Below are 23,754 nucleotides of genomic sequence, written 5' to 3'. Positions count from 1 at the left end.
TCTCTTGATAAAAAACTTGATGATTTGACTGTTTTAATAAAAGAAATGAGTACTAATAAAGGACCAACTAGCGTGATACTCGAAAAGCTCATCGTAAATCTATTCGATTTGCGAAGAATAAATCTAAGCGAGATCTTGCTGATATTAAGTGTTATAAGTGTGGAAAATTTGGTCATATCGCTCCAAATTGCAAGCTTCAAAAGCTAAAGACCTTAGAACTAGGTGATGAGTTACGTGATAAGGTTTATAGCTTGTTATACACTTCTGGATCAAAATCTGATTATTGTTCTGAGACTGAGTCTGAAGCTGAAATTGATTTAATTGATTTATCTGATAGTGGTAAAGATATTGATAATACTTGCACTAATTGCAAAGGTGATAATTGTACTTGTGATGATGATGAATTTTTTAAATTGCAATCACAATTTCAAGATTGGAATATAAAAATTATTATATCTGATAATGTAATAGAACTTTTAAAGGAAGTTACTGTGAAAAACTTCGTGAAAAAATTATTAATCTGGCTGCAAGTTCTAGTTCTAGTAGTTCAAAACCTTTTGAAAAACAAAAGAACGAATTTGAATATTTTGTGCCTTATTCTTTGTCTAAAATTAATAAACGTCTTCATAAAATCAGTACGCCAAGTAGAGATGTTTCTTTTGACGATTTAAAAATCGAAATTGAAATTTTGAAAAGGGATATTAAGTTTCTTAAACAAAATCAAATGATTTGTGATCATCGGATTACTCAAATTGAGAAAAATAATTCTCTAACTGATTTTTCGACAAATTTTTCGGCTAAAGGAATTTCTGAATTTTCAAATGAAAAGGGAAAAGAAATTTCTGATAAGAATGATCCGATTAATGAAAAATCTGATATGTTTTTAGGAATGATGCAAATTATTATTGCTCATAAATGGTACATTAAATGTACTATTTTAATTGATAATCATTTTTCTATAATTGATATAGCCATGATTGATAGTGGAGAAGATGTAAGCTGCATCCAAGAGGGACTTGTTCCTACTAAATATTTTCAAAAGACCACTCATTTGGTAAAATCTGCTTCTGGTCATGCTTTAGATATAGAGTATAAATTACCAAATACTCGTATTTGCCAAAATGGAATATGTATTCCTCACTTCTTCTTTTTGGTAAAAAACCAGTTATACCCTCCAATTATACTTGGAACTCTTTTTATTAATGCTATTTACCCTTTTACTCGCTTAGACTCAAAGGGGTTTGCTGCTACTTATCAAGATAAAGAAATAAGTTATTCTTTTGTTACAGATCCTGTAACTAGAGATATTAATACTCTGATTGATATGAAACAAAGACATGTTGATTCTTTGCAATTAGAAATTTTGAGTATGAATATATTCGATACTGTACAATCTGCTAAAATCCAGCAAAAGATTAAATTAATTGCTGAACAGATGGCCGTTGATATTTGTGCTGATCATCCTAGTGCCTATTTGTGTTGATCATCCTAGTGCCTATTTGTGCTGATCATCCTAGAGCCTTCTGGAATCGAAAAAGACACATTGTCACTCTTCCTTACGAAGAAAACTTCTCCGAGGATGATATTCCTACTAAATCTCGACCTTGCCAAATGAATGCTGAATTGGTCGAATTCTGCAAAAGAGAGATTGATAGTCTGTACAAAAGGGGTTAATAAAACTTTCTAAATCTCCTTGGTCTTATTCGGCATTTTATGTGAATAATGCTGCAGAAAAGGAACGTGGCGTTCCTAGATTAGTTATAAATTATAAATGTGATGACTCGGCCAGTCGTCTCATGAGTTACCGCTCTATTTCCTCATTTCAGCTTCTTTACGCTTCTTTATCCGTGTTTTATGGGATCGAGATGATTAGTTCGAGTTCGGAGAGGATTTGGTAAGAAATGAGACACTTAGTCTCTTTTAAGAAGACTTAAGTTGGAAAAGTCAACCGGATATTGACTTATGTGTTAGAGGGTTCAGATGTGAGTTCCGATGGTTCGGTTAGCTTCGGGAGGTGATTTGTGACCTAGGAGAGTGATCGGAAGTGGTTTTGGAGGTACGGTGTAGAATTAGGCTTGAATTGGCGAAGTTAGTATTTTGGCGAATTCCGGTTGATAGATGAGATTTTGATCCGAGGGTCGGAATGGAATTCCGAGAGTTTCTGTAGCTTCGTTATGTCATTTTGGACTTGTCTGTAAAATTTGAGGTCATTCGGACGTGGTTTGGTTGGATTTTTTATCAAAAATGGAATTTAGAAGTTCTTGAGATTCATAGGCTTGAATTCGATGTGATTTGATGATTTTGGTGTTAGTCAAGGTGTTTTGATGATTGGAACATGGTTGAATAATGTTTAGGATGCGTTGGTGCTTTTGGTTGAGGTCCCGGGGGCCTCGGGTGTATTTCGGGTGAGTTTTGAGCGTGCACGGACACCCCGGAACTTAGAAAAATGGAGGGAGCAGCAGTTTTGGCGCGGACCGTGCTCCTTTTCGCGCTGGGCGCGCTGGCCTAGTGCTGGCCGCGTCAAAGTGGCCGCGGCCGCGGTCATGAAGACTGCAGGTTGCTGGTCCTACTTCGGAAGCTTATATCTTTCGATCCACAAGGAAATTTGAGGTGATTCAAAAACAAGAGTTGTAGCCTTTCGTATCTAGTTTCCAGAAAGGTAAAGATATCACAATTTGGACATCTGTAGCGAATGTTATGGCCAAGATACTAAAGCCTGTCCCTGCAGAGCAAGACCTGCGCGGCCGCGGTCGTTTTTGCGCAGACCCCGCTGGTTTTGCGCGGACCGCGGTTATTTTTGTGCGGTGAGCGGTGTCGGAATCCGAGGGGTACTCTATAAATATGAGGTTTTGGATTTTATTTGATATTTTGACCTAGAAAACTCGGATTTTGGTGTTTTTTCGAAGGTTCTTCAAGAAATTGGTTGGGGTAAGTGATTCTAACTTAGATTTGGTTAGAGTACATGAATCTATCACTGAAATCATTATTTAATTCGTGATTTGAGATGGAATTTGGGATGAAAAATATGGAACCTTTCAAAAATGTAAAATGATGATTTTAAGGACCAAATGGTATCGGAATTGGATAATTTTGGTATGGTTAGACTCGTGAGGGTATGAGGATTCTGAAAATGTAAATTTTACCCAATTTCGAGATGTGGTCCCGGGGCTCGGGTTTTGCTAATTTCGAGATTTTTGATATTTTTCGAATGTTTTCACTCTGGCTTTGTTCCCTTAGCATATTGTGACGTATTCATTCTGATTTTGGATAGATTCGACGCGCGTGGAGGCCAATTCAAGGGGCAAAGGCGTCGTGAGCTAGAGAATTAGCCAGTTCGAGGTGAGTAGTGATTTTAAATGATGTCCTGAGGGTTTGAAACCCAGGATTTACACAACGTATTGCTATACTAAGTTGATATACACGTTGTGTGACGAGCATGAGGTTCAATGCTATGGGGATTGGGACTTGGTCCATCCCGAATGATATTTTACTACCTTTTTGATTGAGACATATACTTTATTGTTGTGAATTGGGTTTGTTGACATGCTTGGGGCCTTGTGCCGACCTGTAGATACCTTAGGGGATTTTTGACTGGTTTTCCTCACTTACTTTGTTAAAGAATTTATATCCTCAGTCATATTTCCAATTGCTTAAGAATGATATGAACCAGATTTTTGAAATGTTCATCATAAATAGAAAGAGATATGAGGGCTGAGATCCCGACCGTACATTATGCCCGAGAGGTTGTGATTTTAAATGACTGAGAGGGGTCGAGGACCCACTAGTGAGGATATTTTATATGATATGGATCGGGCTGCGCGCCGCAACAGATATATATATTATACATATTATGGATCGAGCTGCACGCCGCAGCAATTACTTATATGGATCGGGCAGCACGCCGCAACAATTATATAGCGCTTGGGCTGAAGGAGCCCCTCCGGAGTCTGCACACCCCCAGTGAGCGCAGTCGACTATTATTATTATGGATCGGGCTGTACGCCACAGCGATATATGGAACGGGCTGCACGCCGCAGCGGCATATATACATTTATTACTCGGTTATCGTGAGAAGTATATGAATTGAGAACTGAGGATAAGAACGAATAGATGAACTAAAATGCTTGAGGAGCTGATTCATACTAATTATATCCGTTATACCTGGTTAAAAGAATTTCACATGATTTCCTTATTCGCTGATGTTTAAATGATTTTACTGTTTTGATATAGAACTGCTTAGTGCCTTTACATGGTTTCATACTGTCAGCCATTATTTATTGTTATTACTCACTGGGTTGGAGTACTCACATTACTCCCTGCAACATGGGTGCAGGTACAAGTATTCCTGAGGCATAGAGCGAGCCTTCCTGCCGTTCTGTTTCATTGGAGTTATCGAGGTAGATGCATGGTGTTCGCAGACCCGATTTCTCCTTCTATCTCCACTTATTATTCCGCATTTTAGGCATATTTCTGTATTAGATTGTTGAAACCTTGTATTAGAGGCTCAGACTTGTGACACCGGATCAGTGGGCTGTTTTACAGAGATTTTTTGTGATTATGGTTTCCGCACATTTCATCTGTTAAATTCATACTTCTATTTATATTAAATTGGTATTAAATAGCGAAAATTGGTATTGGATTATAAAGAAAGAGATTGTGAGATGTTAGTTGGTCGGGCTTGCCTAGCATTGTGTTGGGCGCCATCACGGCCGGGGTTGGGGTCGTGACAGTAAACCATTAAATAAATATCTAAAATGGATTAGGTATCCTATCCCCAATAAAAGAGACCTAGTTTCTAGATTATATGACGCCAATATATTTTCAAAATTTGATTTAAAATCTGGATACTGGCAAATTCAAATTTTTAAAGAGCATACTTATAGAACTGCGTTCAATGTTCCATTCGGTCAATATGAATGGAATGTAATGCCTTTTGGCTTGAAAAACGCCCCTTCTGAATTTCAGAAAATAATGAATGATATTTTCAACCCTTATTTAAATTTTATCATCATTTATATTGATGATATATTAGTATTTTCTAAAACTTTGGAGACGTATATTAAGCATCTTGATATTTTAAAGAAAATTGTAATAAAAATGCTTTAGTGATTTCTAAACAGAAAATGAGTTTATTTCAAACTAATGTTCGTGTTTTGGGTCATAATATTTGCCAAGGAAAAATTACTCCAATATAAAGAAAGATTGATTTTGCCTCAAAATTTCCTGATGTGATTACTGACAAGACTCAATTACAGAGATTTTTGGGAAGTTTAAATTACATATCTCCTTTTTATAATAGTTTATCTCGGGATTTAGCCCCTCTATACGATAGACTGAAAAAGAATTATAAGCAGCCTTGGACTGACCAGCATACTACGTTAGTCAAAAGTATTAAACAACGTGTTAAGTCTTTACCTTGCTTAACTCTTGCAAATCCTGTATGGCAGAAAATTATTGAAACGGATGTGTCCTATATTGGCTATGGTGGGATTTTGAAACAAGTAAATCCCAGCAATAAGAGTGAATATCTTATAAGATTTCACTCTGGAAAATGGACTGAAACCCAAAAGAAATATGCTACTATGGCTCATGAAATGTTGACTATTGTTAAATGTGTTTTAAAATTTCAAGACGATTTATATAACCAAAAGTTTTTAATAAAAACTGACGCCCAATCCGTTAAATATATGTTTGAAAAAGATTTCAAACATGATGCTTCAAAGTTAATTTTTGCTAGGTGGCAAGCTCAACTAGCACCGTTTGATTTTGAAATTCGGTACAAAAAAGGAATTGATAATTCCCTTCCAGATTTCTTATCCCGGGAATATTTAGATTAATTATGAATTTTTACACAACATTTCTCGATGAGAAATTATTAATCACTATTCTAAAAGTGATTAATTTAAACCAAGACTTACATAATTTCATAATTGAAAAAATCATTGATAGCATAATTGAAGAAGTTGAAGAAGAATTCTCTATCCTTGATTATTCTGATGATATCAGAGATGATATGCTAGATTGTTATTTCTCAGAATAATCTGGCTTGTTATCTGTGCAGAATGGACCCTTCGCGGGCCACCAGAAGTAGGGGTAGAGGAAAAGGAGGAAGATCCTCCCCGAGAAGATCATATTCTCAAGGATCGTCATACGGATCCTCATCAAATTCTCCAGTAATACAATTGGGGGAAAGTAGTTTGATAAATACCAAGATACTTCATAAAGGAGAATCTTCATCAGGTCAGTCTATACATCTGGATGATATTCCAGAAGACAGTCCATTATATGGTCAGATACAAGCATATTTGGCCTCCAAAAAGCAAAGTGATACATTTGCTTCAATTGCTAAAGAAGAGGACAACGATGATATTAAGTCCTACGAAAAATTACCAAAGAAAAAAATAATATTTCTTCTAGAAAACTCTAAGATTCAGCGAAAAGATGAACCATGGAAGATCTTCCAGAGATACTTGATTAATGGGTTATACTACCCAGGTGAATCATATAAAACCCGCGCTTATTATGAGACCGTTCTCATCAGTACAGGTAGTGCAGAATTCCAGCACTTTTCCGATTATAACAAAAATGAGAACGTTTATAACTTCTCAAAATTTTTTATCAAACAGATTATATTTGTTGAAGAATGGGGGATTTCCACAATGAAAGAAAGGCAGATAAGCCTTAATAAAGCGCCCATGAACTTTACTTATTGGGATTATATCCAAGCATTCGATAGAGTGCTTTACTATAATAATGAAAGACATAAGCATACTTGGTTTATTAAAGTATGTGCGAAGATATTTGCAGGACCTATTCCCAACTGGTTTCTGAATTGGTGGTCACATCACGGCCCCACAATAAAGATCTTTTCTGAGCCATTCCTTAAGTTATACAAAGAATGGGCAAAAATTTCACCGATCTTAACTAATTTATATCATGCAGATCATATCTATTACTTAGAAAAAATTGATTAGATATACTTCTTTATTGAATTCTCTATCCCGTGGATTCATAAATGGACCCCCGAATTAGGATTTACGGAGGAACAAATTCGTTGCTTATACAGGGTATTTTACAATAATTTTTGGGATAAATTGATGAAGAATGATCCCAAAACAAAAATGTTATATAGCCAAGAATTATTGGATTCCATTAAAACACAGATCCAGTTATACTCGACCACTCCCCAGAAGAAAATATTTGATGACAGCTCAGTCAAGCATATTGCTAGGAGAATCTCTGTTCAAGACGGAGATAAAACCGAATTAATAAACCAATATCTGGAAGAAGTAAAAAGAAATTTACTTCAAAGCTTAAACCAATGTGAAAGATCAGACACATCAATGCACAGTGAAACAAGCAATGATGATGCAGAAGAAGATTCTCAACCTATGATGGCAGAAGGAATATTGTCTGATAATGCAATCAAAGAAGTGGAAGATTTCCTCCAAACGATGGACAAATTAGAAAAAAGAGAAAGCGGGAAAAAGTGAAGCCGTCGAGGACCCCACAAAAACCGTAAATATATTGTTCAGAACCCCACACAACAGTAGATACACTGTTTCCAACAGTAGAAACACTGTATAAGGGACCCATATAGGGGACCCACTTTACTGTACATAGATTCCTTATGTTTTCTTTTTCTTTCTATAAGTAGAGGACCTCTCTCATTCGGAGAGGCATCAGAAAAATTCCCCTCTCTCTCTAAACTCTTCCATCTCTCTGTAACCTCTCTCTACTGTAAATCTCTCTCAATTGTAATTACTCTCTTGAAGTAAATAAAGATCTTCAGTTCATCATCTTCAGGCCTTGCGTCCCGGCCTTAAAGGTATTTGTTTATTTTATTTTATTTTATTTTATAGTATTTAAATTACTTTGTTTCTCTCCACTACGGTAACTATGTCCGGCTAAGCGGATTCATATATATGTTGAAGAACTAATTTCTCTTGCATATTAACCATGAAGAATCCAGACTCTTTCAAAATATAAAAGGATTTTGATATAATTTCTTGGCTTGGTCCCGAGATGGTGGTACAGTCGACTCTGGTACTACTCTTATTGGCTTTGCCTTAGTGGCTCCGTCTAGCCAGCTGTGATACTAAAGCCCGTTAAAATTGTCAAAAGGGCTATCTCTTTCACAGTTAGAACCGCTAGATACCTGGGCTCAATAAGAATAGGTATCAGACCTAGACATGCCCCTTGCTTGGTTAAAAGGATAAATCCTTCCATACAGCCATTAAAATTATTATAAAATTCTCATATATTTCGAATCTTTACTGGTCGTGCGGACTACCGCCAACCTTTAAAGGTACTTGATCAGCTAGATCTGGTTGGCCGTGCAGACTACCGCCCGCCAATTAGATTCTGGTGAAAAATTGGTATATTATATATATATATATATATGAAATAATGATTAAATATATGAATAAAATAATACATTTTATACCTAAAATATGCAATATACTTAAAGAAACTACGTATTATACATAGTATAAAAATATTATATACTATATACTATAAATATGCTATATATAGTCCTCTTAAATACAATATTCTTTATATTGTTTATAGATAATAGAGCTCTTAAATATACTGTATAAATATGTATATTTATATACGAATAATACATTCATATATAGTATATGCATATTATGGTATTTAATATATAGTCCTCGTAAATGCGATTTTCTTTATATATATATATATATATATTACTAAATGTATAGGAATATTGCACCAATATTTGGTTTTTCTTGGTATACTGTAAGCATATAAAAAATATCTACATATATTATATCAAATTCCTATATAAATATTTTGGTATTTTGCCTTTAATCTTTGATACCACATGATTCAACATTTAAAAATGTTGAACCACGCTAATATTTAACAATTGATTGAATTTACTAGAAAGTCGGGGGGGGGGGGAGGGGGAGGGGAGATGAAGAAAAAGAATGTCATGATCCAAAAATTCACTAGTCGTAACGACACCTAACTCAACCCGCTAGGTAAGTCAATTATAGTCAATACAATCCAAATGAGATTTATAAGAAAACAGTGAAGAATTTTTGGAACATTTATACAATAACCCAAGGAATGGTAGTACAAATCATGAGCTTCTAAGACTTAGAATTAAAAAAAATGGTACGAATAAATGCGTTATCTATTTGAAGTTTACATAAACAGATTAGTAAAATCTAAAAGCTACAAGGACAAGTGATAGCTATAATCGGAACACAAGTACATCTTCAATGCCAGCTCCCGCCATACACAACGACTCGAGCTCCAAAATCTACGCGCAAGGTGCAGAAGTGTAGTATGTGTACAACCGACCCCATGTACCCAGTAAGTATTTTCTCTAACTTCGTTTAAGTAGTGGCGAGGATTTTTTTAGTTAAAAGATACTCACTGTTATAACTTGTGCAGTAGACTAGCAAATAGAAACAGTACTAGAACATAACACATATGAGTACAAGATAACAACTATGAGAGGCAGCAAATGATTACTAGAAGAAATCACGGTAGTAAATTCATAACTATTGCTACGAAACACACACACAAGTATACATGGTCGTACAAGTAATAAAATGATAAGTCGAGTATCGAACCCACAATGACTTATATCAACTACCCACTAAAATCACCAAAATTGTTATTTAATCAAGCCAAAATCGAGTTCAAGAATGTGATTATACTAAACTATAATTCTAAGTAGTAACTAAATTATCAAGTAGCAAAATAATTGTGGTGTATTCAATAGAGACAAATATTCCAGGTTTGTGATCGATTCACCAATCCTATTGTGTTCTAGTTAACTCTCCCTTTCATACAATTCACTCATGGTTGCTTAGCCACTCACGTTCGTAGTAATACTTTTTCAAGTATTGTGCATAAACAAATTACAAAGAAAAGATAAAGGGATGAAAAACTCGATAATTTTCTCCTCCACAAGTTGTCCACGTGATGTTCTTGCCTCCAATCGCAAAACTCCTCTAAAAATGATGTTTAATAACTATTTATATGTATAGGAAAAAGACCTAAACAAAATAACCAAATCCAAAATTACATAGGAGACAAAATAAACTTTAAAAATTCGGAACACCATCACTACAGATCTCGCCTCGCGAGGCAAAACGTGAGCTTCACCTCGCGTTACGCTGTGCGCCGCAACGTCTGACGCGTGCTACCCCTCGCTTTAGCCTCCGCGATGCAAGCTCAATTGCTAGCTTTAATTCTCGCGTCGCATTCTCTATAGAAAGCAACAAGGCTCGCGTCACCGACTTCTTTGCTGCTTCAATTCTGATTTTCTGATTTTCTGATTTCTCTCGTTAGTGCTAGCTGCCTAACTTCTCCATTTCTTTTCTCTTCTTTTTCAATTGCTTCTCTTTTTTTGTTTTGCTTTCCTTTGTAATGTTACCTTTTAATCCTTGTATATCCAACAATCAAATAATCATAACTCCATTCAGTGTATAAAATACATATAAAATTTCTACTTTTCTTCCGGTTTTATCTTCAACGTACCTACACATAAAATAGATTCAATTAAGTACGAATATAGTATAGTTTAGCATTAAAGCCTAAAAATACAAGGTAAGCAATGCACTAAAAATATGTAATTTTAGCCAAACATCACTACCCCACACTTAAACGTTGCTCGTTCTCGAGCAATCAAACTACACTTTATATAGACATGACCTTTTTACACAATTCTCCTAACTCATCACAACAAGAATCCTTAAAATAAACTAAGCACAAGAGTGTAACATCTTCATCTCAAAATTTGACTCACAAATACCACGCATTATTCATAACTCACTCGCTTACTCTAACATAAAAGTCAATGACATTACCTTTCCTTCATGAATCAAGTACCTGCAAAACTTCGGAGCTTCCTCAATAGATGGCTTAGGAAAGGTCAGAGTAACAGGCCTGCAAAACTCCTCAAACTTCCTAAACTCATGGACATAATTGCATGATGTATCAAATACTTGTTCAATTTCGCCCATCATCTTATCTTCAATATCTTCTTCATTCCCAATCAAAGCTCGTTCAAGAGGATCTATGAGGCTTATATAAAGCACCAGTGACATAGCATTGCTTTCCACTACAGAAATCATGGATAGCTCTTCATAGTAGGCTGGCGATCTGAGTTCTTGGTACACATTAAATACCTCCACTTGATCACCTACTCTCATCGTCATCTTTCCTTCGCATACATCAATAATAGCTCGATCTGTGTCTAAGAATGGACGCCCCAAAATAAATGGAACTTCCTGATCAGGTTCGTAGTCCAAAATAATGAAATCAGCAGGGATTATGAAAGAACCCACTTGAACTAACACATATTCAGTCACTCCTTTCGGATAGCAAGGGAGCGATCAGCCAACTGTAAGATTACCATTGTTGGGCACAGCTCACCCAAACCCAACTGTTTGAACACAGATAGCAGCATCAGATTGATGCTCGCTCCAAGATCACACAAAGCTCTGCCGACTGCATGTTTACCAATCGAGATTTGGATGATGAAACTACGTGGATCCTTCGATTTCTGAGGTAGCTTGCTTTGGATACTAGAGCTACATTCCTCAGTTAGTGCCACTGTCTCGAATTCAGTCAGCCTCCTTTTATTTTCCACTATGTCCTTGATGTATTTTGCATATTTGGGCACTTCTTGCAAGATGTCTACCAGTGGAATATTGATTTGCACTTACTTCAAAATATCAAGAAACTTTTTATACGCGGCATTATTCTTCACTTTCTGCAATCTTTGAGGGAACGGAGGTGGTGGCCTCGCAACTAATGGTGGTAGTTGCTCAACCATCGCCTCTTTAGCTGGCTTCTCTGACTCCTTTGATTTTTCTGATTTTGATTCTATAGTGGCTGGCCTCTCATTAAAAGTCACATGTTTTCTCTTTTTCGACTGGACTTCTCCTAATTGTCTCCCATTCCTCAATGACACGACATTAATGGATGGTTAGGATTAGCTTTAGTGTCACTTGGAAGAGGTCCAACTGATCGAGTATTTTGGGCACTGGCAAGTTATCCCATTTGGTGCTCCAAATTTCTCACTGCGGCTTGGGCCTGCTGGTCAGCCATCAATTTCTTCATCATTTCCTCAAGGTGACTTGTTGAAGTTGCCTATTGTTCAGCCTGAGGTGGTCTATATTGTTGTTGAGGTGCTTGTGGTCGGTATTGATTTTGAGCTTCTTGGTTTCCGCCTCAAGAAACGTTTGGGTGGTTCCTCCAGTTGGGATTGTAAGTGTTCCCATATTAGTTTGTCTGGCCCCTATTTGCATTACCCATAAAGTAGATAGACTCTCTGGATTAACTGGGCATAAGTCGCTCGTGTGACCCTCTCCACATACTTCAAAAAACACTTGAACCTGTTGCACTGGTTGAGCTTGTTGCTTGTTAATAACCAAGGTATTCTAATTGACTTGGTTGGTCAATATAGAAATCTGCGCTGAGAATGCCGAGACGACATCTAACTCGAGAACTCCTGCAAATTTTTTGCATCGTGTGTCTGCCCATTTCTCTTGCCAATCCGGATTGCTTTTGGAGAATTTGTTCAATAATGCATATATCACGTCAAAGCGTTTCTCCAACATTTGACCCCCAGCTGCAGCATCTACCACAATTTATGTCTCAGAATGTATCCCTTCTGTGAAAGTGTGAGCTAACTTTGTTTGTTTAGTTATGATGAGGACAGTCTCTGAGCAGCCCCTTGAACCTCTCCCAAGCTGAGTATAGAGACTCCCACGATTTCTGTTTGAAGGTGACTATCTCACTTCTGATCTTTGCAGTTTTCCCCGAAGGGAAGAACCTTGCCAAAAATTTCCTTGTGAGATCATTCCATGATGTAATAGAATTAGCTAGTTCCGCCTTCAACCATCGCTTTGTTTCGCCCAACAGAGAGAACGGGAAAATGTGAGCCTCACATAGTCTGGAGTGAATCCGTTAGTGATATAAGTATCACTAATCTCCAAGAACCCATAAACTGCCCATTCACATGAAGTAGCTGGATCATGCTATCTTTTAGCTCCAAGTGCCCGGTGATCCTCAACTTCACAATGCTGGAAGTGACATTAGCAATGCTAGCATTTCCACCTCCTGAACAACCATATGTTGCTTCTCTGTCATGGTCACAGGAAATTGAACAAGTGCCTGAAGATTATTTTTATCCTTTGCTTCCCTCAACTCCTATGAAATGTTCTCTCAGGTAAGGGGTCAAAGCCTTGAAGTCTGTCTTGGTTTCTGACCATGCACATTCAATTAAAGCTCCTAAGATCAGAGCAACAATCAAGTAAAGTTAGACTCGACAAAATAAACAATGAAAGCAAAAACTAGAAAGTAGTCAATATTCAAGTCCCCAGCAACGACGCCAAAAATTTGTTGCTATCAAACGCACACGCAAGTGTACGTGGTTGTACAAGTAATAAAATGATAAGTCGAGTGTCGAAACCACAGAGACTTTTATACAATTCACTCATGGTTGCTAATTAATCGAACAATTACTCTCATAACCTTCTCCCGAAGTACTACTTGTCTATTCAAAATAGATTAATGCCTATATTCCTATGGAATCAATCTATCAAGAACGCATTAAGATTACAATATTTAATTAAGCACGGTAACTTGGTATATTCCTATCCTAACCATAAATACACCCCCGCCCCTAAGAATTAAGATCGTACTCTCTTCAATTCTTCTCTAATCTAAACATGGTTTCCCCAAGCATAGCATAAATAGTAAATAGAACCTAACTGCCGGCCAGACAATTAAGCAAGTAATCACAGAATTGAAGAAACAACCATATATTAGTGAACTGTAATCAAGGTTAAGTCAACGTTAAACAACAATATTCATGGCTAAATCACAACCCCAGAACTAGAGTGCTTAGCCACTCATGTTCATAGTAACAATTTTTCAAGTATTGTGCATAAACTAATTACAAAGAAAAGATAAAGGGATGAAGAACTCAGATGATTTTCTCCTCCACAAGTTGTCCACGTGATGTTCTTGCCTCCGGTCGCAAAACACCTCTAAAATGATGTTTAGTGACTATTAATATATGTATAAAATAGACCAAAACGAAATAATCAAGTCCAAAACTACATAGAAAACAAAATAGGCTTTAAAAATCCGAAACACCCTTGTTACAGAGCTCGCCTCGCGAGGAAAAACGCGAGCTTCACCTCGCGTTACACTGTGCATCGCAACATCTGATGTGAGCTCCTCCTCGCTTTAGCCTGCGCGATGCAAGCTCAATTGCTAGCTTTAATCCTCGCGTCGCATGCTCTATGCGAGCAACAAGGCTCGCGTCGCTGACTTCTTTGCTGCTTCAATTCTCATTTTCTGATTTCTCTCGTTAGTGCTAGCTGCCTAACTTCTCTATTTCTTTTCTCTTCTTTTTCAATTGTTTCTCTTCATTGTTTTGCTTCCTTTGTAATGTTAACTTTTAATCCATGTATATCCAATAATCAAATAATCATAACTCCATTCTTGTTGTGTATAAAATACACATAAACTCTCTACTTTGTTCCCAATTTTGTCTTCAACGTACTTACATATAAAATAGACTCAATTAAGTACAAATATAGTATAGTTTAGCATTAAAGCCCTCAATTATAAGGTAAATAATGCACTAAAAATATGTAATTATAGCCAAACATCAATAACTTTCATGATGTGAGAAATGTACTCAAGATATCAAATCAAATGGCACGGCAACACCCTTTGTGCATTTATCTCATATTCACCAAATACATGAATGTAGGTCAAATCAATTGTCACGGAAACACCCTTCGTGCATTTATCTCTTTCTCACCGAGCATACGTATAAAAGTACCAACCAGGTGATAAAATTCCAATAACAATAACGATAAAGTGGGAGACACAAATGAAGTAATAACGAGCAACACTGTGCATATGTAAAACAATAACAGACTAGATAGAAGGCATAGAAGTAATGATAACATTTAAGATAGATGAACATAAATTTTACTAGCTAGCATGGTAGAAGGCTTATACGAAAGTGCAACAAATGAGAAACGACACAGATGAAGATATGAAAAACAAGAAGGAAAGCATGATATTTGCAAGTTAAACAGATAGAAGACATGGATAACACAACAACAATTGAAATAGAGGACAAGATAGAACAACAACGACAAGCCACATAGAAGACATAGGTGCAATAGTAATAACTCAAGATAAAGGAATGAATGTATACACAACGAAAAGATATCGCCTGCATGGAAACACGCTTCGTGCCATGAACACATGATAATATAAAAATATGGTAATGTAAATGAAATGACACGACATCAACTTTCGTGCTTTTACTCTCATCCTCACATGATAATGTAAATAAAATGGCACGGCATCACCCTTCGTGCTTTTACTATCAACCTCACATGACAATGTAAATGAGATCATGATAATATAGATGAATGGCACGGCATCACCCTTCATTCTTTTACTCTCATCCTCACATGATAATGTAAATGAAATGGCATGGCATCACCCTTCGTGTTTTACACTCTTCCTCACATGATAATGTTTATGCAATAGCACGACATCAACCTTCGTGCTTTACACTCTTCCTCACCAAGAATATGTATATTAATGACAATCAAGGTAGGCAATATGAATAACATCAAGGAGAGTGTTTAAGCAGATATTCCAAATGAATATCAATCACAACTTTCAAGACAACAATAATTTAATAAATCTCAAGAACCTTATTGTGTACGTGTCTCAACAAGTCTCAAAAATTATCTTCAATTCAAGTATAGAATCCAATATCTCAAGAATAACGGTCGTAGCAATATATTAGTGATTAAGCATGCACATCAATAGTTTCACGAAAATCCGTCAAATTTTAATCAGGTTATGAAAAGCTAAATCTTGGTTTTTAGCATTTAATTTCACATTCTTAGTAGTCTAGAAGCCAAGTAAGATATGAAACAAGAAGGTCACATAATTCTAAAAAGCAAATTAATCATATAATTTACCCCCGAGCATGATTAACCCTGACACATGCATATATGCTCGTCACCTCATATATGCATCACCCCCGCATGTAGCAAATAATTAAAATTAGCAGAATTTTTTTTCCAACAAAGTTAGGTAAGACGCTTACCTCAAATAAGCCCAATCGATACCCTAAAAGCGTTATCCCGCTTAAATCATGCTCCGAACGGCTTGAAACTAGCGTAAAGCAACTCAAAATCATCAATAATGCCATAGGACGCAAACCCAAACGATAAAGATCGAATATTTACACATTTACTCAAATTTAACCAAAAAGTCAAACCCGAGCCCGCACCTGGGAACCCGACTAAACTCACAAAATCCGATAAATATATATTTTGATCAAATTTTCGATGAAGCGGTGTCGGATGACACCACTTGCACAAAGGTGCATGCGCCCCTAAATGCGGAAGCTAGTAACATAAACCCTTAACGATGATAAATTAGAAAACAAAATAAAAATATAACAAAAGAGATACGAACATTTAATGTAATTCAGTCAATTGACCTACGTCCAGGTGGAGATGAGCAATCCACTATATAAAAGAGAGTACACAATATCGAGAGAACAACATCACAAAGATGCAAATACAAGTGGTATACTAATACTTGTCCTGAAAAGTTCTCTCCCTAAACAATACTCTTAAACCCTTTATGGATACATTGCGGATGCTATGAATGAGAAGGAAGTGTCCTCAATTTATAGAAATCCAAACCTTTTCCTACAGGAAAAAAGACTTGCTAAATATAGGAGATTTATATTTTCTTCTACAAGAAGGAAAACCTAATTATGGTAAATATTTTGCCCTTTCCTTCAACAGATAGGAAAACCAAATATAGCAAGAAAATTATAGCAAACACCTAACAATTCACTCCCTTGTCTGAATTTTCTGATAAATTAAACCTGATTCACCTTCTTCACAAAACCTTCAAAAGGTCGCATGTAACGATCTGACTGGTTGTTTTGAGAGTAATAACCTCGATCCCCTATTAACTACTTTCCCCATATCTATTTTCTGCTATTGCGACTTGCTGGGAGGCTTTATTTTTGTTTTTGGAGTGTTTTGGGACACTTAGTCCCTAAATGGGAGCTTAAGTCTTAGAATTTAGATTGTAGTCAGAACAATATGAAGGCGACTTTAGAATGGAATTTTGTCAATTTTTTAGCTCCGTTGGGTGATTTTGGGCTTAGGGGCATGTCCAAATTTGTGTTTTGGAGGTCCGTGGCTCAATTAGGCTTGAAATGACGAAAGTCGAATTTTTGGAGTTTTGGACCGGTAGTGGAATTTTTGATGTCTTGGTCGGATTCCGATTCCGAAAGTTGTAGTAGGTCTGTAATGTTGATTTTAACTTGTTTGCAAAATTTGGGATCAATCGGATGTGGTTTGGTTGGTTTCGACATCGGTTGTCGAATTTGGAAGTTTCAAGTTCTTTAAGTTTGAATCGGAGGATGATTCGTAATTTTAGCGTTGTTTGATGTGATTTGAGAGCTCAACTAAGTTTTATGCTATTTTAGGATTGGTTAGTATGTTTGTTTGAGGTCTTGGGGTCCTCAGGTGAGTTTTGGGGTGAGTTTTGAGTGAGTACGGACTTTTCGGTACTCTAATGTTGTTCTGGGGGTCTTTGTAAGTGCGGACCGCACATTTTGGGAGTGCTAACGCACTTCAGGCAGTAGAGGAGTGTGCGGGCCGCACAATTTTGTGTGCTGATGCAATGTTCTTTGACCTTAGCTTTGGGGAGTTTAGCTTATCTACAAACAACGAAGAAGACATCGCGTTGGATGTTCAGGCCTTAGCCAGCCAGTTCGTGAGATTGGATATTTCTGAGCCGAGTCGAGTATTGGCTTGTGTGGTCTATCGGTTTTCTCTTTATGATCGTATCAGGGAGCGTCAGTATGATGACCCCCATCTACTTGTCCTGAAGGACACGGTCCAACACGGTGATGCTAAGGCGGTCACTATTGGGGATGATGGTACTTTAAGAATGCAGGGCAGGCAATATGTGCCTAATGTGGACAGTTTGTATGAGTTAATTCTTCAGGAGGCTCACAACTCGCGGTACTCTATTTATCTGGGTGCAGCAAAGATGTATTAGGACTTGAGGAAGCATTTATTGGTGAAGGAGGATGAAGAAAGATATAGTGGAGTATGTTGCTTGGTGCCCAAATTGCAAGCAGGTGAATTATGAGCATCAATGATTGGGTGAGTTGCTTCAGAAGTTAGAGATTCCGAAGTGGAAACGGGAACAAATCACTATGGATTTCGTTATTGCACTCCCACAGACTCAGCGGAAGTTTGATGCAGTTTGGATTATTGTGGATAGGCTGACCAAGTTAGCTCATTTCTTTCATGTGATGACTACATATTCTTCGAGCAGCTGGCTCGAGTGTATATCCATGAGATTGTCAGATTTCATGGCGTACCGGTATCTATCATCTCTGATCGGGGTACGCAGTTTACATCATGGTTCTGGAGAGCCCTACAAAATTAGTTAGGTACTCGGGTGGAGTTGAAAACAACATTTCACCCACAGACGGACGGGCAGTTCGAGCGCACTATTCAAATTTTTGAGGATATGCTCCTTGCATGTTTGATAGAGTTTGGAGGTTCTTGGGATCAGTTCTTGCCACATGCAAATTTTGCCTACAACAATAGTTATCAGTCCAACATTCAGATGGCACCGTATGAGGCTCTGTATGGTAGGCGGTGTCGGTCCCCAGTGGGTTGGTTCGAGCTAGGCAAGGCCAGATTATTGAGTACAGACTTGGTTCAGGATGCCTTGGAGAAGGTTAAGGTGATTCAGGAGAGACTTCGCACAGCCCAGTTCAGACAGAAGAGTTATGCGGACAGGAAGGTTCACAATGTTTCATTCATGGTTGGAGAGCGGGTCTTGCTTCAGTTTTCTCCTATGAAGGGCGTTATGAGGTTCGAAAAGTGGGGCAAGCTAAGCCCAAGGTTTATTGGTCCCTTGAGGTGTTGCAGCGAGTTGGGGAGGTTGCTTATGAGCTTGCTTTACTTTCCAACCTAGCAGGAGTTCATCCGGTATTTCATGTTTCAATGCTACAGAGGTATCACGGCGATCTGTCTTGCGTGTTGGATTTCAGCTCAGTCCAGTTGGACAAGGATTTATCTTATGTTGAGGAGCCAATGGCTATTTTGGACAGGCAAGTTCGAAAGCTAAGGTCAAAGAACATTGCATCAGTAAAGATTCAGTGGCGGGGTCAGTCGGTCGAATTGGATGTGGTTTAGATGTTGAGTAGGTACGTAATGTTGATTTTGACTTGTGCGCCAAATGTGGGGTTAATTGGATGTGGTTTGGTTGGTTTCGGCATCAGTTGTCGAATTTGGAAGTTTCAAGTTCTTTAAGTTTGAGTCAGAGGATGATTCATTATTTTAGCATTGTTTGATATGATTTGAGGGCTCGACTAAGTTCGTATGGTGTTTTAGGATTGGTTGGTATATTTGGTTGAGGTCCCGGGGGCCTTGGGTGAGTTTTGGAAGGAGTTTTGACCGAGTACGGACTTTTCGGCACTCTAATGTTGTTCTGGGAGTCTTTGGAAAGGTGGACCGCACATTTTTGGAGTGCTAAGAAAAAAGGGAAGTGCGGACCTCAGAGGAATTGTGTGGACCGCACAATTTTGTGTGCGACCGCACGGCCGCACTCAAGAACTCTCAGATTCGTTGGTCCGACTTCAGAAGCTTATATCTTTTGATCTACAAGGATCTTTGAGATTATTCAAAACGAAAGTTGTAGCCTTTCGTGTCTAGTTTTCATAAAGGTAAATAAGTCATCATTTGGACATCTGTAGAAAATGTTATGGCCAAAATACTAAAGCCTGACAATGCAGTCACCAATAGAGTGCAGCCGCACAATTTTTGTGCGACCGCATCGCAAGAGCTGGGATGTGCGGCCGTACTTGGAATTGTGTGGAGCGCACATGGTGAGTTCAGAGGATGTACTATATAGCTGAGGCTTAGGTTATTATTTCAATTTTGGACCTTGGGAGCTCGGTTTGAGATGATTTTTCATGGGGGTTTTCAAGAAATTCATCGGGGTAAGTGATTCTAACGCGGATTTGATTAATATACATGAATATATCACTGATTTGATCATTTAATTAGTACTTTGAGATAGAAATTTGGGAAAAATTGTAGAAACTTCATAAACCACAAATTGAGTTTTGAAGGTCGAGTTGTGATCGGAATTGGCTAATTTTAGTATGGTTGGACTCATGAGTGAATGAGTGTTCATACTTTGTGACTTTTACCCAATTTTGAGACGTGGGACTGGGGAAACTTTTTGGGCGTTTTTCTAATTTCTTGCTTTAGCTTTGATTTCATTAGCTAGCTTAGTTTCTTGTAGCTATATTTACGTTATGTAATTTATTGGGCCACTCGGAGCTGGATATTCATGGGAAAGGCATTTTGACTGATTGATCAAGCTTGGTTTGAGGTAAGTGGCTTGCCTAACCTTGTGTGGGGGAGCTCCCCTTAGGATTTGGTACTATTTTTATATGTGAGTGTCGTGTACGTGGGGTGACGAGTACATACACAGGCTAATTGTTGTAAAAACCCGATTTTCACTGAGTAATAACCTGTTCTTCTTCTTATTTGAGTTATATCAACATGTGTAGTATCCTGTTAGATTAGAATAGCCAGTTTACTTCCCTTAATTTCTTATGTGAACTCTGTTCAACATGTTTAGTGAAATTTCTGTTTTTCCTTGACTGGTACTTAGTCGAAATTGTAGGTTTTCTTGTTGTAGCTGTTATTTCCATTGTTTGAGCTGCATATTTACTTTGGGGCTACAGAACAGTATTCTGGTAGATCCCCCTATTCTGCATATTTACTTTGGGATTACAGAACAGTATTCCGGTATATCTCCCTATTCTGCATATTTACTTTGGGACTACGGAATGATAGTACTCAGTGACACTCCAGTTTTGGGTTGGATTGTATCATATTTTGGGATTTATTCTGTTTTCAAAAAAGTTTATTTAATGTTAAATGCTTCCATTTTTATTTCTTTAAAGTTATTGTTACTGTGATGAGTTGTTAAGTAGAGGCTGGCCTAGTTCCACGATATGTGTCATCACGACGGTTGATTTTGAATTGTGACATTTGGAGAAGCCATTGGAGGTTGTGATAGGAATATGAGGAAAGATAAGAAGTGAAAAGATCAAAAGTTTCTTTAGAAAAGCAACAATAGAGTTTGGAGAATTGCAGAAGGACGTTCGAGCAAAAGATAATAAGGACAAAGGAAGAAGACAGTTCTTATAGGCGAGGTCATCATGACCTTGGTAACTATTGTGGCATCAGAACCCGTTGATACCCGCCACGTGTCTGGAACTTTAAATAGAACGAACTAGACGTCCTTTCATATTTACAAATAATGACGGTTGCATGGTAAATTCTGCCAGAAAATTCTTCTACAACATGTCAAAGATCATACAACTTCTCAGATACTTTTTATAAATTATCCGAAAAAAGGTATTATTTGTATATGTAAAATATGGCTTTGACACGTGGATAGATCGCATGATGGCACGATATTGCTTGAAATATATTTTATCCCGGGGTTAAAATAATGGCGGAACTCTGTCCCCATAGGAAGTGTCTCTAACCCGATAACTCCTTCCAGGGAAAACGAGAGCCATGTCCCGATAAAGCGCCCCAAAGACGTTTTGGGAATCCATTAGTGAAGTAATAGTTCGAGATCTGACTTGGTCCTCAACTTTTCCCGAAATATTTGGGATCCACTCATATTCACTACGCCAGATACTTCTTTCACAACGGGTGAGTATCTCTGTGGTTACCAATCATCCAGAGTGACGTGCGGAAGTGGGGACAAGCGTGTGAACGTTAAACTTAAGCTATAAATACTCACACTCCCCTTACTTGTAATTCATCCAGGTTCTCTCAATTTACTCTTTACTTAAAGTTGTTGTATTCTAGTCGGGCTAAGCAATCAATCTCTCCTTACTTTGCAAATATTGTGGCTCATAACGAAGCTCAATAAAATCATTCTTTCTTTTGCTTATATATTTTTATTGCTTTATTCGTTGCTTATTTAGCCTAATTCTACAATTCATTCAACTAAGCTTTGATTCGAATCGATTGCTAGTGACCTTATTAAATATAAATTTAATTATTTTATCCCGAAATTATTTTTGGGTTAAACAAGTAATACATGAATTAATAATGCAAGAATTATTTCTTGTTGTGCGTTTAGTTCATTGTATTAAAAATTGGATATAAAAGATATTATTTAAAATATTAATTAATTATTGAACTAAAAGGCTATCAGTTTATAATTATATCCGTGGATACTTTACTTTCATAGGGTTCTAGGGAAAAAACAAGTATATTTTTGTCCTTTAGTTGTTTTTTCTATGTATAAATTATACATGAATTAGTTATTCCACATTAATAGTGGTATAATGTATATCTATTTATATCTATACTATACTAGTGTTACTGTACACGCGATGCGCGTGTACCCCATACTAATAAGAACAAATTCATGAAAAATAACATAAATATTCAAAAGATGTATTTGTGTTATAAAATAAAAATTTGTAAAATAATTATAATTCAAAAATGATAAATATTAATCATGTTTAAGAGTTTGGATCAATTCCAATGGTTCTCTCCAGAGGCGGACCCAGGATTTGGCCGTCGCGGGGGCACCATGACATTCAATATAAATTTATCGCTGCTCATAAAGATTTGTACGGGGGCATGCTAATATCTGACTATTTCTTGAAGATATTTACAAGAATACATGGAGTTTTTGTCAAAGTTTTCGGGTGCTGGTGACCCCTCTACGTATAGTGTGTGTCCGCCTCTGGTTCTCTCTTCTTTTTTTCACAGTCTTGATTCGATTCTAAAGTCAAAGAAATCGATGGCTCGTAGTCTTGATTAATGAGGACAACTAACGTTGGATAACTCATACAAGAAGTTAAAACAATTCCTTTATGTAAATGGAATTCTACTTTGGTAGTTAAATTTACAATAAGTTTAATTCTGTAGTCAATTAAATCTAATTAGGTTACTTTGATAGCTTTCTAGCTAGCTAATTCATGATGTAAGTTAGGTATACAAATTTATATTCTCACAGCGCAATCTGTCTATGTAGCCATATGCTTCGTAGTCCGTAAAATAATATTATTATTTATAATAAATTCTAACTTCGCACAAATATTTGTAAATATGTTTTGTAGTATATATATATATATATATATATATATATATATATATATATATATATATATATATAAATATATATAATTTTATTTAATTTTTATTCGTATGATCAAATATGCTTAAATATTCTTGGTCTATTAATTTACATGATGGATTAGTGCGACTACTGGACATATTATTGGTGATTTTTGTACTAATTTTATCTAAATTCAAATAACTTGAAGCTCGCATATTACACGAGAAAAAATAATATAGAAAAAACATTACTTCCTCCAAATATGAAATTGAAGATATTGTTGCTAGCAGATTCATACTAATTATTCTTACATATGTTGTGTAAAATAATGATTCAAGGTTAAATAGTGAGGGAAACTTACAGGTGCAATTAAATGTTGTATTCACACTCAACTTAAAATCCTTTATTAGAAAAAGTATTATAAAATGAATTAGAATTATGTTATAGAGTTTAATAAAGAAACAGTTTATATAATGCAATATTTTATTTAATTTTTAA

At 36.7% G+C, this 23,754-nt stretch overlaps 1 non-coding gene across 1 annotated transcript; it reads left to right on the top strand.

Moving 5' to 3' along the window:
• The first annotated feature begins 12,691 nt into the window (after nucleotides 1–12,691).
• On the top strand, nucleotides 12,692–12,798 carry LOC138872224 (small nucleolar RNA R71). Its single transcript, XR_011400693.1, has one exon. It is a non-coding gene; the product is annotated as a small nucleolar RNA R71 (small nucleolar RNA).
• Nucleotides 12,799–23,754: the final 10,956 nt, after the last annotated feature.

This window comes from Nicotiana sylvestris, chromosome 6, assembly GCF_000393655.2.
Source record: "Nicotiana sylvestris chromosome 6, ASM39365v2, whole genome shotgun sequence".
Taxonomy (NCBI): Eukaryota; Viridiplantae; Streptophyta; class Magnoliopsida; order Solanales; family Solanaceae; genus Nicotiana; species Nicotiana sylvestris.
The sequence above is the reverse complement of the archived record's forward strand: the minus strand, read 5'-3'. Positions and strand labels throughout refer to the sequence as shown.